Genomic DNA, 13,789 nt, shown 5'->3' with positions numbered 1-13,789 from the left:
CTTTTTGGCTAATGCTAATTGAATGCTAAGTCTACACATCACAATATTAGATTTCAGTTGCCCAACACTTTAAGAATTGCTCACATAGCTTTATATACTTTTGAGAGATGCTTGTCTTGAAGCAGAACTGCATTTTTGTGGAGTTTTTAGTATCTTGAACTAGCGTTTTGTTCTTCAGGTCTTCGCGCTGGTCACATTGCAAAAAGTTTCACTTTCGAGTGATTTAATTTCTAAAATGAGCTTAAGAAGAAGAAAAAGAAGGACCTGAATAAATGACCCTCCGTTTGTTCTTTTATTGGTGTACAGTTTCTGTCTGTTATGAGTGCTTACCAGGCTGGTAAAATGAAAAAGCTGGATCTAGGAAGAACAAGTTGGAGAGAAAAGAAATAAAGGTGAGAACACCATCAAGAAGCAAAAAGAAATAAGTGCAAAAAAGGCAAATAAACACAGAGCTGTATTGTAGTTAAAAAGAGGGAGCACAGAGGAAAGATAGACGTGTACATCCATGAAGACGGCTAGAAAATGAGCCTGGAAGAGGGAAAAATGAGACGGATTTGCACAGAGAGAGAAATGAGACGCAAGCCCGAATCCATCAACAAAGGGAGAAAAATGAGCTCGACAAAGGTGGCAAAAAAAAAACCCCCAAAAAACGAGACAGTGCTCCATGAAGGATGAACCACTTGAAAGAAGAAGAGAAGAAGAAAAGGGCAGAGAGGTCTGCATTTATTAAGAAGAAGAACAGAGAGGAAGAGGTCTGCCTTTATAAATTATTCACAAAGACGGATACGTGCCTCTGATAGATGGCTTTAAGACGCAGGTAAATACCCCGGGTTTGCATCCAGAGAAAATGAAAATGGAAGAGATGGGAAGAGAAGAGGCTAACAGAGAAGCAATGCCTCAATGTGCAGATCGATTGGATGCACACAGAGGAAGCAAAAAGTGGAAGATATGAGCAGTCCGAAAGTGACATTTCTGTTTGTCCAAGAGCTGGCGGGTTTGTTTGCGCGAGGCCGGTATTATGCTGGGATTTCACGCGAGTAAAGATTCATCCTCTAATCTCTGTGGAAGGTCGGGACTTTACTCCAATGAATCATCTTAACTCATCGACTGAAAATGCCAGATTTATGTAGTCGCATCCAGAGAAACAAGCTGATCAATTGCTTATAATTCTGCATATATAAAACAAACCTACAGTTTCATGAAAACTGATCAGTGATGAGACACTATGGGGTGTCAGCTCTCTAAGCAAGCATCTCATTGCACCAAATGTCACCGGACAGTGATGTGCTGTGGCAGGTGACTGCTTCAAGGACCCGGCTTTCATTCAATCGCATTCTGCTGGGTTGTTTATTTGCTTTGCAGTCACAGGATGAACATTGCACAGCCCGGCCTCAGATTTGCTTGTTTTCAGTCTGATACACATTCGGGCCCTTTGCCGTAAAGCGCTGGCACTGTGTAAAGCTGATTGTGAGGCGTGAGCAGCAGAAAAGACGAGAAAAAAGGGCAAAGAATCAAAATTCACCGGAAGATTGAAAGTCTCTCTAAAGATCCGAGTCCCAAGCTGTTACCTTGACTGTCTTGATTTGTTTTTTTATTTGGCTTATTAAAAAGTTATGACAAAAAAAAAAACATGAGCAACTGAGCTATTGCCTTCAGACTCCTGGAAGAATTTAATAATGACAAAGACTGGCAAAATGCATTCCTAAATAAAAGCAGAAAAATTATATGCCCGGAGGCTCTCTTCCTTTCTTATTGCAGTAATAAGTAATGACAAAAATCTGCAGCTTAAATTAAATCTATTTAAGATTCAGGGTCAGTTTTTGGATGAATTCAGCAATCATAATGTTGTGATTTGTTCATGACTTCAGCAACTAAACACTTTAAATGTGCTACAGCTCAAATTTGTGTGCTTGATTGGCTTCATCTGCCAGTCCTCTTTCCTAAAAATCATATTCCCAGACAACTCAAGTGCACACTTAATTACATTCCAAGGGAAATGGCTTCACTTGGAGAGGTACCGATTTGATTTTTTAGTTGCTTTTGCATTACGTTTAGGTATTTAGATAATGCATGCTTAGGTTTAGGGTTAAAATAATAGATAATAGATTTTGCTAGACTGGAGTATATAGGTGTGTGAGTTAGGGTGAATTTGCTAGGACGTCCACTTCTGGGAAGATTATAGCACTGCATATTAAATTCATGACTAACTCTACTTAGTAGGTAAATACTGTGGGTTTCTCTGCACATCTGAATCCAAATTGCCTGCTGAGACGGAAATATTTTCTCCGTTTTATACATATAAACAGTCTTGTGGATTCTTGTGAAGCCTTACAAATGTTCCACCTCCGTGGTTTAAATATGTTTTTATATAAAGCACAATAAGTGACCTTGACTGCTGCTGTGAGAAGTCTGCCTTTATTTTTTTAAATAGTTTTCAGTGGGAAAAATACTTATCAGGCCACCAGGGGATATTTTTGTTGCAATAAATGTCACCATATCCATCTCTCTCGATGCATCCATGGGAAAATATTTCCTTCCACGCCATGGTTCAATCAGCACTCTTCAGGTTTAATCTGTTTGGGGTTTTTTAACTTATCCCTTAAGATTTATCATTGGTTTTCTCAGCTCTTGGTTGTGGTTGCAGATGTGTTTGTTCTTTATTTTTCACTTTCAGTCACAGATCTCTGAATACACCGTGGTGACACAAAACATAATAGTTGTATCTTCCTGCTTGATGGCTTTTGGTTTTCATTTTACCTTGTAAGGAATGAAATGTGATAGCCTATAAACAAGAGCAAGCAAAATGAAGCAATATTTACAAATGGCCAACTGTTCTCTGTGCCTCTTGGCTGGCTGCTTTGGTCCTGACCGGTTGCGAGGACTCAGAGTCCAGGGCAAGTGCCAGGACCTGCTGGTGGGATTACAACTCCCAGCTGGCCTGGGAGTGACCGGTTATCCCCGAGCAGGAGGTGGAGGAAGTCGTTGAGGACAGGACATTTGGGCAGAATGAGGGATTTGGATAGATTCTTAAAATGTCTAAATGGGTTTAAGAGTTGTGAAGGTTTGCTGTGAGGGGGCAATTCTGGGAAATCTCTTGAAAATAAATGCACTGGAAAAGAAGAAGCTCCTTCCTGTAGATACATAACGAAATAAGATTTTCCCTGGAAATTTCATAAATGTTGCTATCATCTGCAGACCCAGTGGTCAGGTATCAGTGGGATTTTATAACAATTATATTACTGCTGTATAGCTTATTAAAAAGTTATCAGTGGATCATTAATTTACTGTATCATGTTCAGTCTTATTTCCCTTAACAAAAAACCCTTCAAACCCTTTTGGTCAAAGGGAATCCCAGTCCATTTGTGCAGTTGCCAGATGGATTTCTGCAGCAATTTCTGAAATCGTCATGACCTCTAATGAGTCATATTTCCAAAATCGTATTTCCCAACCACTCCGATGACCTGGATCTGGAGTGGGAGAAAATGGATGGAAACAAAATACAAGACACCCAATTTAATATAATTAAAGGGGGTTTTTTTAATGACATATAGGAAAATCTGACATGTTGGGTTGGTCTAATGGGTGTATTTTGTTATTTTAGTCTATCTCTGTCAGCATGTACAATCAGGTTAAAAAGAAAGTACCCCCCCATAAAAGTTTTATATATAGGACGTAATAAAAATATTCTTAAAATGAGGTGAACACAACCTCAGATGAATTATTAAATTCTGACATATTACACTGGGTCATTATTTATTTAAAAAAATTAAACCAAAGTGTAGAGTCAGTGTTGAAAAATAAACCGACCTTTAATGCTTCAGTACAAATTAGCAACCAGGTACTGCGTGGGCTTTTGCAAAAAGAATGATAAAGTCATTTTTCAAAGCTAAATTGCATCACTGGCTAAAGAATGAGAAGCTATTTTTTTCAAACTTCATCTAAAATCAAGGTTGCAGTGATACTGAAATTATTAAGAACTGCCAAATAGCAAATGAACTTTATGCAGAAAGTTGACAGATTACTCAAAGGATAACCCGCCTGATCTGTGGCTAAAGCTAATTGTGCCTCATCCACAAAAACTAAGTGGTCAGGCTTCTATGGGTGTTTTTACACCTGCAGTATCTGGTCTGTTTAAATCAAACTTTCCTTTTCCTCCTTGGTGCAGTTTGTTTGTGCAGGTATCAACACAACAATCGCACTTGTGTGCGGACCAAAACAACCGTACCGAGACCCTCTGATGGCGGTGGTCTCGGTCCAGTTCCAAACGACCGTGGTCTGACCCCGATCCGAACCAACTACCAGGTGTACGTTGGAAAAAAACTAAGAGCTAAAAAACTTCCCGTAGCCACATGTGCTTTGTATTCTGAACGTGGCAGGGTACTAAAGATGTGCAAAGGTCTATATGGGCTAGCAACAAGCTGTGAAATGAACATAACATCCCCAGAACGCAGCATGTTACTTCCTGTTTCTATCTTTGTTGCTCCCACCTCAGACACATCTGGCGAATGAGCAGACTGAATATTGTCACATGGTTTGTAGGGACTCATTTTGGTTTGCATTGAGTTCACTTGGATGTTTCTCTGTGTGGTAAGGAACCAAACCGCTGGGAAAAGCTACAAGTTTACCAACCCACCAACTGATTTGGACCAGAGTAAACGAACTACAGGTGTAAAAACGCCCCAAGAGTCAAATGTAAGGCCGTCCGTCTGACAGCTAAAGCTTAGCCTAGACTGAGTCATGCTCGAGGACAATGATCCCTAGCACAACAGAAACTCTACAACACAAGGAAGAAGAAGAAGCCGTGCATAAACGAATGCCTGCAGATCTGAATGAACCGAAACAACGTCATGAAGAACAGTCGGCCAAAATTCCTTCAGAACAATGTAACAGACTGATAAAGTCTCACAGAAAATGAGTACTCAGAGTTATGGCTGCTAAAGGTGGTTCACGGGGTGTACTTCGTTTTTCACACTGCTTCTGCATATAAATAAATAATTCTGCGGTACAACATGTCATGCTTTGCATTTCACCTGAGGATGTTCTTAGCTCATTTTAAGGATCAGATGACTTTTTTTTTTATTATGTCCTGATATGTAAAACCTTAGCACTGGCAGAGGGCGTGCTTTCGTTTTAACATGACCGCATGTTGTCAAGAGACTTCAGAGGGGATGTGTCACCCTGGTAACCAAGAAAGTAGACGTTTGAAACCCAAACTGTGATCTCTTTCTAAACCTGACCAAATAGCTTTTAATGCTTAAACCTCACATAATTGGAGTGTTAAAATCTGTGCTCTCTGGTGTGAGCAGTGAAATGTTTCAGCGTCAACCCGTCAAGGCTCCAAATGTGGACTTTTTCATCCTGTAAAAGTGGAAAACACTTATTTCATTTGCATGGACGCGAATCAAAAGTCGTGAGACCAGCGAGAGAAAATTCATGTTGGGGAACACGAACACAAGGGTGGGACATTAGTGTCCAGGATCACGACTCGGCAGTCGTGACAAGTGTTGTCAATGCATGATGATACAAAGCTCGAGCTTTTGTTGAACATATACAGAAAAGACATAACCTGATATTATTCCTGAACAAATTAATACAGCTACAGTATAATGAGCAGAAAATGAGCTGCTTGGAAACAGGAGAAAGAAGGAAAGAAAGGGACTGGAGTACATTGTGTAACATCGCCACATATGATTCATGTAGTATTTCTGTCAGCTCTCGCCGTGATGCATCGCGGCCTGCGCTTTGTAATCTGCAGAAGGCATCCGTCTCATTTTTCAATCCTCAACCTTGGAGGAGGAGCGGATGGATGCCGAGGCCTTCCACCGAGCGGCGGATAAATATAAATCTGTCTGTTTGCATTTACAAAACAGTTACTGTCTGTCTTGGCTCTGCAAAAGAAGCCCCTTTTATGCGCTCCACACTTTACTCGCACTGTTAAAACCTACATATGTCAGCAGGTGACTATTGACAGCTTGAAAGCTATTCTTAACTTCCTGCAAGAGGCATAAAAATCCATCAAAGTCATCGTTTCCAGGAAATTAAAGGCAGATGTTATTGATGCTATTGCACTATTACCTTTGAATATCTATTATGTTAATGGTGCTTTGTTTTTTAGTGTCCTCTCTTTAGTGTTTTATTGATTGCATGCGAGTCGTTTGCTTTTGGTTTTAAAGTGCTGTCGTGACGGTGCGGAGCTGCTGCTACTGCAACTACTGCTACTGAGCAATCTGCAACAAGATTTTAAAAAATAAAGTAAATTAAAAAAGAAAAACAGGATCTCAGAGGCTGGCAACTCTTTGGGGGGGAATAACACGCAGAAAACACTACTATCGCTAATATTTTCAAGGGGGTTTGATGTCCCAGAGCTTTCACACCTCCACACAAGATGGCCAGCCTCGTAGGGTAGGATGAGGAGGAGGAAGAGGAAGCTGCACTCTTCCTCCTTTCGATAGCGCAGAGGCGAGGAGCAGATGGTGCGAGAGATTGGAAACATCGTCTGGAGTCGGCCAACCCTGGGCTAATGGCAAGCTGTGCTGGCAGCGCCGCGTGAGTGTGTGCGAGGGGTTGAAGCTGTCGTACTGTGCAGAGCTGGCTTGTTAAAGTTCATTACTCTGTGTGTGTGCGCACATGTGTGAAGATCAGAGCTCACAATGTGTCCGTGAAGCTTTCAGAAAGTTTCTTTGTGATGGTGACACTAACAAAGAGATGAGCAAGGACGCGAGCCATGGAGCTTATTATTATCTTCGTCATCATCATTATTATTATTACTGCTGCAAGCCTGTGAGAAATAAAAGCAGGTTTAGAGCACCAAAACTACAATTTGGTGGGTTTAAAATAAACGCTTAAGGTGCCGGGCACGTGGGATGGTAAATAAGAGTAAACAGGAGACAAAAAGAGGCCGTTTCTGTGTCGCCGTTTAAATGCTCCTCGTGTGCGGAGCCTGTCTAATAGCTGCAAATAACTTCAATCCTGCCAACTTGTGGCACATTCATCCCTCCCACGTTTCTGAACACACAAATTCAGCTGGGGTTCACTGAGCATCTGAAGCACCTGAAGGTTTCCGTCTATAAACCGCTGAGAAATATTTGAAATCGACCCTCTTTTCTTTAATGGGCGTCTTTCATGAATCTGAGGATATTTATTATAGTTGTGAGCAGCTATGAAGCAGGCATTACACCACATGATGTTAGTCCAATGTGAGGCTAAAATGAGGCTAAAACAGACTGAACAGCCTGCCTCCTCTCTAATTGGACAACATCTGATACTAGCAAAATGTTCTTCCAGCTGTTTCTTTTTAGTGCCACTTATTTTCCAGGCATTTGTTGCATCCATCCCGACTTTTTTAAGGCTTGTTTCCTCCATCAAACTCAAAATTAGCTAATATTTTTAAGGAAATCTTAAAATGTTGCCGTTTTCTATGTTCAATTTTGGGTCAGATTTACGAATCCCTACATTTTATCTTCATGTTACACACTGTCCCAACCTACTAGAAACTGTTCTTCCAAATATTGGAAATCAAGGGACAAAAACAATCACGAAGGTTCGGTTTAGGGTTGGGATCATCACCGATGATGACTTAGACCTCAGGGTTAAGCAGAACTCTTTGACCTCCTAAACCTCTTCCAGGAGTTAGCAAAGCATTCAAAAATCACCAGACATCTCTCCAGCTTGTTTTGTGTCTGCCATGAGGTGTCCAGCAAAATATCTCACCATGGAGGAGTCCAGAAGATATCCTCATACAATTTCAGTCAATCTTCTAAGGTCTAAGTTGTCATCAGTGATGTCGTACTGTGCAGAGCTCAACCTCAACCCTAAATCTAACTCAAACTCTAACAGTCCAACAATCAAAATATGTATTTTGCTTTTGTTACATTGTTCTTCTTCCATGTCAAAACAATCATTCTGACACAAACAAAAGGTTTTCTTTTCTTTTGTTTGTAAAAAGTAAGTTTTGTCTTTCTCCCAAACAAAGGGTGAGGTTAGGGTTAACAAAAGAAAGCGAAAGAAAACAATAGTGAGCGAACTAACAGTCGCTGTTTCGTCAAACTGGTCTGACAACATCAAAATCAAGCAGTCCTCAGCCGTAACAGTCCTTAGCCATGACAATCCTTAGCCGTGACAGTTCCTTAGCCGTGACAGTCCTTAGCCATGACAATCCTTAGCCGTGACAATCCTTAGCCGTGACAGTCCTTAGCCGTGACATTGCCACTGTTGACATTCCTGATGCATCTCTGCCTCCTTGCCTGATCTCCTTAGCGTGTCATGCAGGTTGTCAAAAACCAGCATAAGCAAGCCACAATTGGCCAGGGCTCAACTTGTTCTACTTGTCTTTCAGCCAAACAGTAGCAGAAACTGAGGGCGCCGGGATAAAACTCTCTTCTCCACAGATCTAGTGCGGATGCCTTGTCTAGAATCAGTTTCATCGAAACAAACTGGCATTGGTCTAAATCCACAAAATTCCTAACACCTGGCAGGAGATGCTGCGGGTAAAAATTTACGGTTGTTTAACAGATTCCCTAAGAATTATCTATCTCCAGCAAGTCAACATTCCCAGTGTGTGTTCTCAATCCTGTTTTTATACAGGGTAAACCCAGTGTTACCTTTGGAGAAAGTACCATCACTGAGGTAGTTTCTATGCAACGACGAAACGTTCAGTGGGGTGGCCGGGTCAGTGCACCAGGGCCCAGAAGGTAAGATAATCATGCATATATTTGGTGAATTCAGTCAAAGCTTGACAATATCTTTGAGTTCCACTACATAAGTCATGTTTTCATTCACCTTGTGAATTGAAGGCTATTATGCAGTTTTCCCCATGAGTTGAATTTTAGCTGGAAATATTTACTCAGTTATCTTACACCTTATTTATTTAAAACAGGTGCCTTTTTCTGAAAACTGTTGATGGCAGGGCGGCATGCTGGGAAATATGTTACTTGTGATTCCTAATATTGCTCTCTGTCATTCGTAGAAAATGTGCAGTTTATGTTGACATAAACTACTGCAACCATTTGCCTTATAAAAGGTAGGTCAGTGGCATAGCCCGGGACACATTGTGGCTACGAGGGCCCAAAAAACAATATCTGCACTGGGCCTCTTTTCTGTGGTTACAATCTGAGGTCTGCATCTACCAATCATTGGTGAGTTTCTTCCAGTAAACCTAACTCCAGCCTCTCAGTCAGAGAACGATTTTATTTTACTGTGCTGGATTAGAAAAATGAAGGGAAGACTCTTTTTCCTTGTACAACAAGAAAACACAGACAGCAGTTTGATTGAGTGGTTTATTACAGCCTAATATCACTTTTACTGGAGAGGAGACTGGGCTCATTGGATGGGTCCGAACATACAAGTTTGTTTCTCATTTCAAACCCAGTCTTTGTTGTTTCTTTAATCACAACCATCGTATGACCTTAACAGTAAGTTTATTATTGTCACAGTAATGAGAAAAGTCCTCTCATGTCAACAAAGCACCTTTTTTTTCAAGCCTAAAGTCTCTCCAAACCTAATTAAATTGCTCTGTGCCCAAGCCTGATGAACCTTTGCTACAGAAACAGCAAAGTTTCTTATTTATTTTTGTTAACATTGATTTTTAGCTTTTTTTTTTGTTTGTTGTTTATTTTCTTTGAAGTCACAGAGATAAGCTTCCAATCATGATTTTCCTACCTTCAGCTGTCTAGATAAGTCGTAAAAGGTGGAAGATAATAAGAATCTAAAATAGAAATCTATGCTGCGTTGTTAAAATGCTCTTCTAGTTATGCAAACATGTTGTTTTTCGTTTTGGGCCGAATGTGTTGAGCAACAACGTTTTTGTTAAACTAATTTGGCTTATATTCCTTCTGTAAGTGTTCTCTAAGCATGAAAATGTATTTGAAAGATTATAATACTGTAGAGAGAAGAAAACACGGCACAAATTGATTACACTTCAGGAGAGAAATCAGTATCCATGTTTGTTTACTCGATAAACTGTCATGGACTGAGGTAAGCTGACCTGAAAATACTATCAGATGTTGCACAATGTTGCACAAGAGTCATGCGTTACTTTGTTCTGAGACACTGATATATGGAGCCATCTGTAAAACACGGTGGAAGCTCTCGCCTAACCATGAAATACCATCTGGAAAGCTTCTGATTGGCAAAGGCTTCATTTTTCGGTAAAAACACACAGTGAAACACTATGAGTCATGGATTGGCCTCCCCAGAGCCCGGACCATGTTGGGGCTCTAGGATCATGTTGACAGAGAACAGACCAAAAGGCAGAAACATCCAAAGAAGAGCTTTGAATGTCCTTCAAGAAGCCTGGAGAACTATTCCTGAAGACTACTTAAAGAAATGACAAGAAAGTACAGGCTACGTTGAAGAATAAAGGTGGTCATACTAAACACTGACTTTCAAGCTCGTTAGAATTGAACAAACTCATGGAACTTGGAGATAAATACATCTTTTGCACTTCTCTCTGTTAAATTAAAGTTAAATTTTTTATGCCAGCCTGCATCTTTCATGTCTGTACTTCTTTGTTTCTGTTTTTTACTCTATCCTGATATGCGACACAAACAGTACCAACCACATAAACTCCTTAGAGGGGGTAGAAATGATCAAGGGATTAATGGGCAATAAAAATAAGCATTAGTAGCAGTTGTAGTAGTAACAGCCAGTAAAGCAGAGTCACTTTACTGTGTCTTATGACGCATTACAATCCTCCAAGTGAACCTGCTTCTGTATTTCATGAGAGGAAATCTGCAGCTTCTCACTTGGCTGCACCTCCATAAGGCTTTTCTTGTGTTGCAGTGAGTAGCTTTACCTTGTTTTGGAACTGAACTCCTCACTTGGCATTTTTCTATCAGTGCAGTCAGAGAGGGAGGGAGAGAGGGAGGGAGCCTTCTCAGTCCAGTGGCAGTGACATCAGCGGTGCCTTTGGCGCCACTTATCTCTGCAGGATCTCCCAGCTGCCCTGGCATTTCCTGAAACAGGCACACACACTGTTAAACTTGAAAGATTCAGGGAACCATTTAGTGATTTAGTGCCTTCTTGCACAACTCAGTTCTGGGTATTAAGAAAGAAAAATAATCCTACATACAAATGACCCATGAAAAACACTTTGCTTCCATGACTGTTTTTGTTGTTTTTGCTAAGTATTTATCTTGTTTGGAAATCAATCGATTTATCTAGACTTTGGTTCCACTCTGATGATGCATTGCACATTTCTTCTGGTGCAACTTGTGACTGTGATTTTATTTATGAAAGCAAGTGTTTAAGTACTTTTACGCATAAGAAAAGATGTAGGGAGCATTTGTAACACACATCTGTAACAGAACCTTATATGTCAGTTGGACATTTAAAATTTCATTTCAAATATATATGTTTTAATTTTTTTAAAGCTCTCTGTCAACATGATACCACATTGCTTCAGTAAAGCTGAGGTCCGGGCTCTGGGGAGGCCAATCCATGACTGTGTTTTTTCTATCCAAGTATGCTTTTACTGCACTGGCAGTGTGTTTGGGAACATTACTATGCTGACAAAATGAAGCTGTTGCCAATCAGATGCTTTACATATAGTGTTGCATGGTGGTCAAAATCTGATGGTACTTTTCTGTGTTTGTAATTCATACATTTTGACAAGTTCTCCAACATCACTGACTGAAATGTAGCCTCAAACCATGACAGAGCCTCCACCTTGTTATACAGATGAAATTTGGATTAATCACTCCATCCGACCTGTTGCCAATGATTTTTAGTTCAATATGTAATTTGGCATACCCCAATCTTTTCTCCTTGTTTCCCATCCTTAACAATAGCTTATTGAAACCCATCCTTTCACTGAGACCATTTCTAATAAGGCTTCTGTAAACAGTAGGTGGATCAACTGAAGGTCAAGGTCCTGTGTCACATCTTTGATAGTTTCCTTTCTATTTGAAATCTTTTGATTTCAAATGTATCAAATCTTTTGATACATCCCTTTTTCATAGTATAATCTTAACGTGCTTCATCTGAATCACCCTTTCTGTGTACTCACTACCTAATTTATAGCCAAAGTATTCACTCACTGTCTCTTTACTGTTTCGCTAGCTTAGCTTAGCTCGTAGCCGACTCGTTAGCACCATGGCTACTTCACCTGTCCCTCCTGCACTTTCCTGCTCATTGTGTCAGATGTTTAGTTACTCCTCGGCCTCCTTTAGCAGTAATGATACCTGTAATAAATGTAGCATATTTGCAGCTCTGGAGGCCAGGATTACTGAATTGGAGACTCGGCCGCACCCCTTCATTCACCCGTAGCTAGCCAGGCCCCTGTAGCTCGTGCAGCCGAAGATAGCGTGGGCCCGCTAGCTGTTCCCCGGCAGACCCCAAGCAGCTGGGGAAAGAGGGCGGCTGGGTGACGGTGAGGAGGAAGCATAGTCTTAACCTGAAGCCCCAGGTACACCACCAACCTGTTCATGTGTCTAACCGTTTTTCCCCACTCGGCGACACACCCGCCGGGGTCAAACTCTGGTAATTGGTGATTCTGTTCTCAGGCGTGTGAAGCTAGAGACACCGGCAACCATAGTCAATTGTCTTCCAGGGGCAGAGCAGGCGACATTGAAGGAAATTTAAAACTGCTGGCTAAGGGTAAACGTAAATACAGTAAGATCATAATTCACGTCGGCAGTAATGACACCCGGTTACGCCAATCGGAGGTCACTAAAATCAATATTGAATCGGTGTGTAACTTTGCCAAAACAATGTCGGACTCTGTAGTTTTCTCTGGTCCCTCCCAATCAGACCAGGAGTGACATGTTTAGCCGCATGTTCTCCTTAAATTGCTGGCTGTCTGAGTGGTGTCCCAGAAACGATGTGGGCTTCATAGATAATTGGCAAACCTTCTGGAGGAAACCTGGTCTTGTTAGGAGAGACGGCATCCATCCCACTTTGGACGGAGCAGCTCTCATTTCTAGAAATATGGACCAATTTATTAAACCCCCAAAATATGACTATCCAGAGTTGGGACCAGGAAGCAGAGTTGCAGTCTTACACGCCTCTCTGCAGCTTCTCTCCTCCTGCTACCCCCAAAACCCATCTCCATTGAGACTGTGTCAGCTCCCAAAAGACAAAAAACAAACCAAAAACCAGCAATAAACAACTTAAACATAAAAATCACAAAGAAAGAACAACACAGTATCCACATCTGAACCAAAGAGTAAAACAGTGAAATGTGGATTATTAAATATTAGGTCTCTCTCCTCCAAGTCTCTGTTAGTACATGACTTAATAATTGATCAACAAATCGATTTACTCTGCCTTACAGAAACCTGGTTGCAGCAGGATGATTATGTTAGTTTAAATGAATCAACACCCCGAGTCATTCTAACTACCAGAAATCTCGAGCACAGGCCGAGGGGCGGTGTGGCAGCAATTTTTCACACCAGCCTATTAATTAACGAAAGACCAAGACAGACTTTTAATTCATTTGAAAGCCTGATGCTTAGCCTCGTCCACCCCAGCTGTAAAACTCAGAAACCAGTCTTACTTGTTATCATCTATCGTCCACCTGGGCCTTACACAGAGTTTCTCTCTGATTTCTCAGACTTTTATCTGATTTAGTGCTCAGCTCAGATAAAATAATTATTGTGGGTGATTTTAACATCCATGTAGATGCTAAAAATGACAGCCTCAACATCGCATTTAATCTGTTATTAGACTCAATTGGCTTCTCTCAAAATGTAAAAGAACCCACCCACCACTTTAATCACACTCTAGATCTTGTTTTAACATATGGCATAGAAACTGAACATTTAACAGTGTTTCCTGAAAACCCTCTGCTGTC

This window comes from Oreochromis aureus, linkage group 23, assembly GCF_013358895.1.
Source record: "Oreochromis aureus strain Israel breed Guangdong linkage group 23, ZZ_aureus, whole genome shotgun sequence".
NCBI lineage: Eukaryota > Metazoa > Chordata > Actinopteri > Cichliformes > Cichlidae > Oreochromis > Oreochromis aureus.
This window is presented reverse-complemented; position numbering follows the sequence as displayed.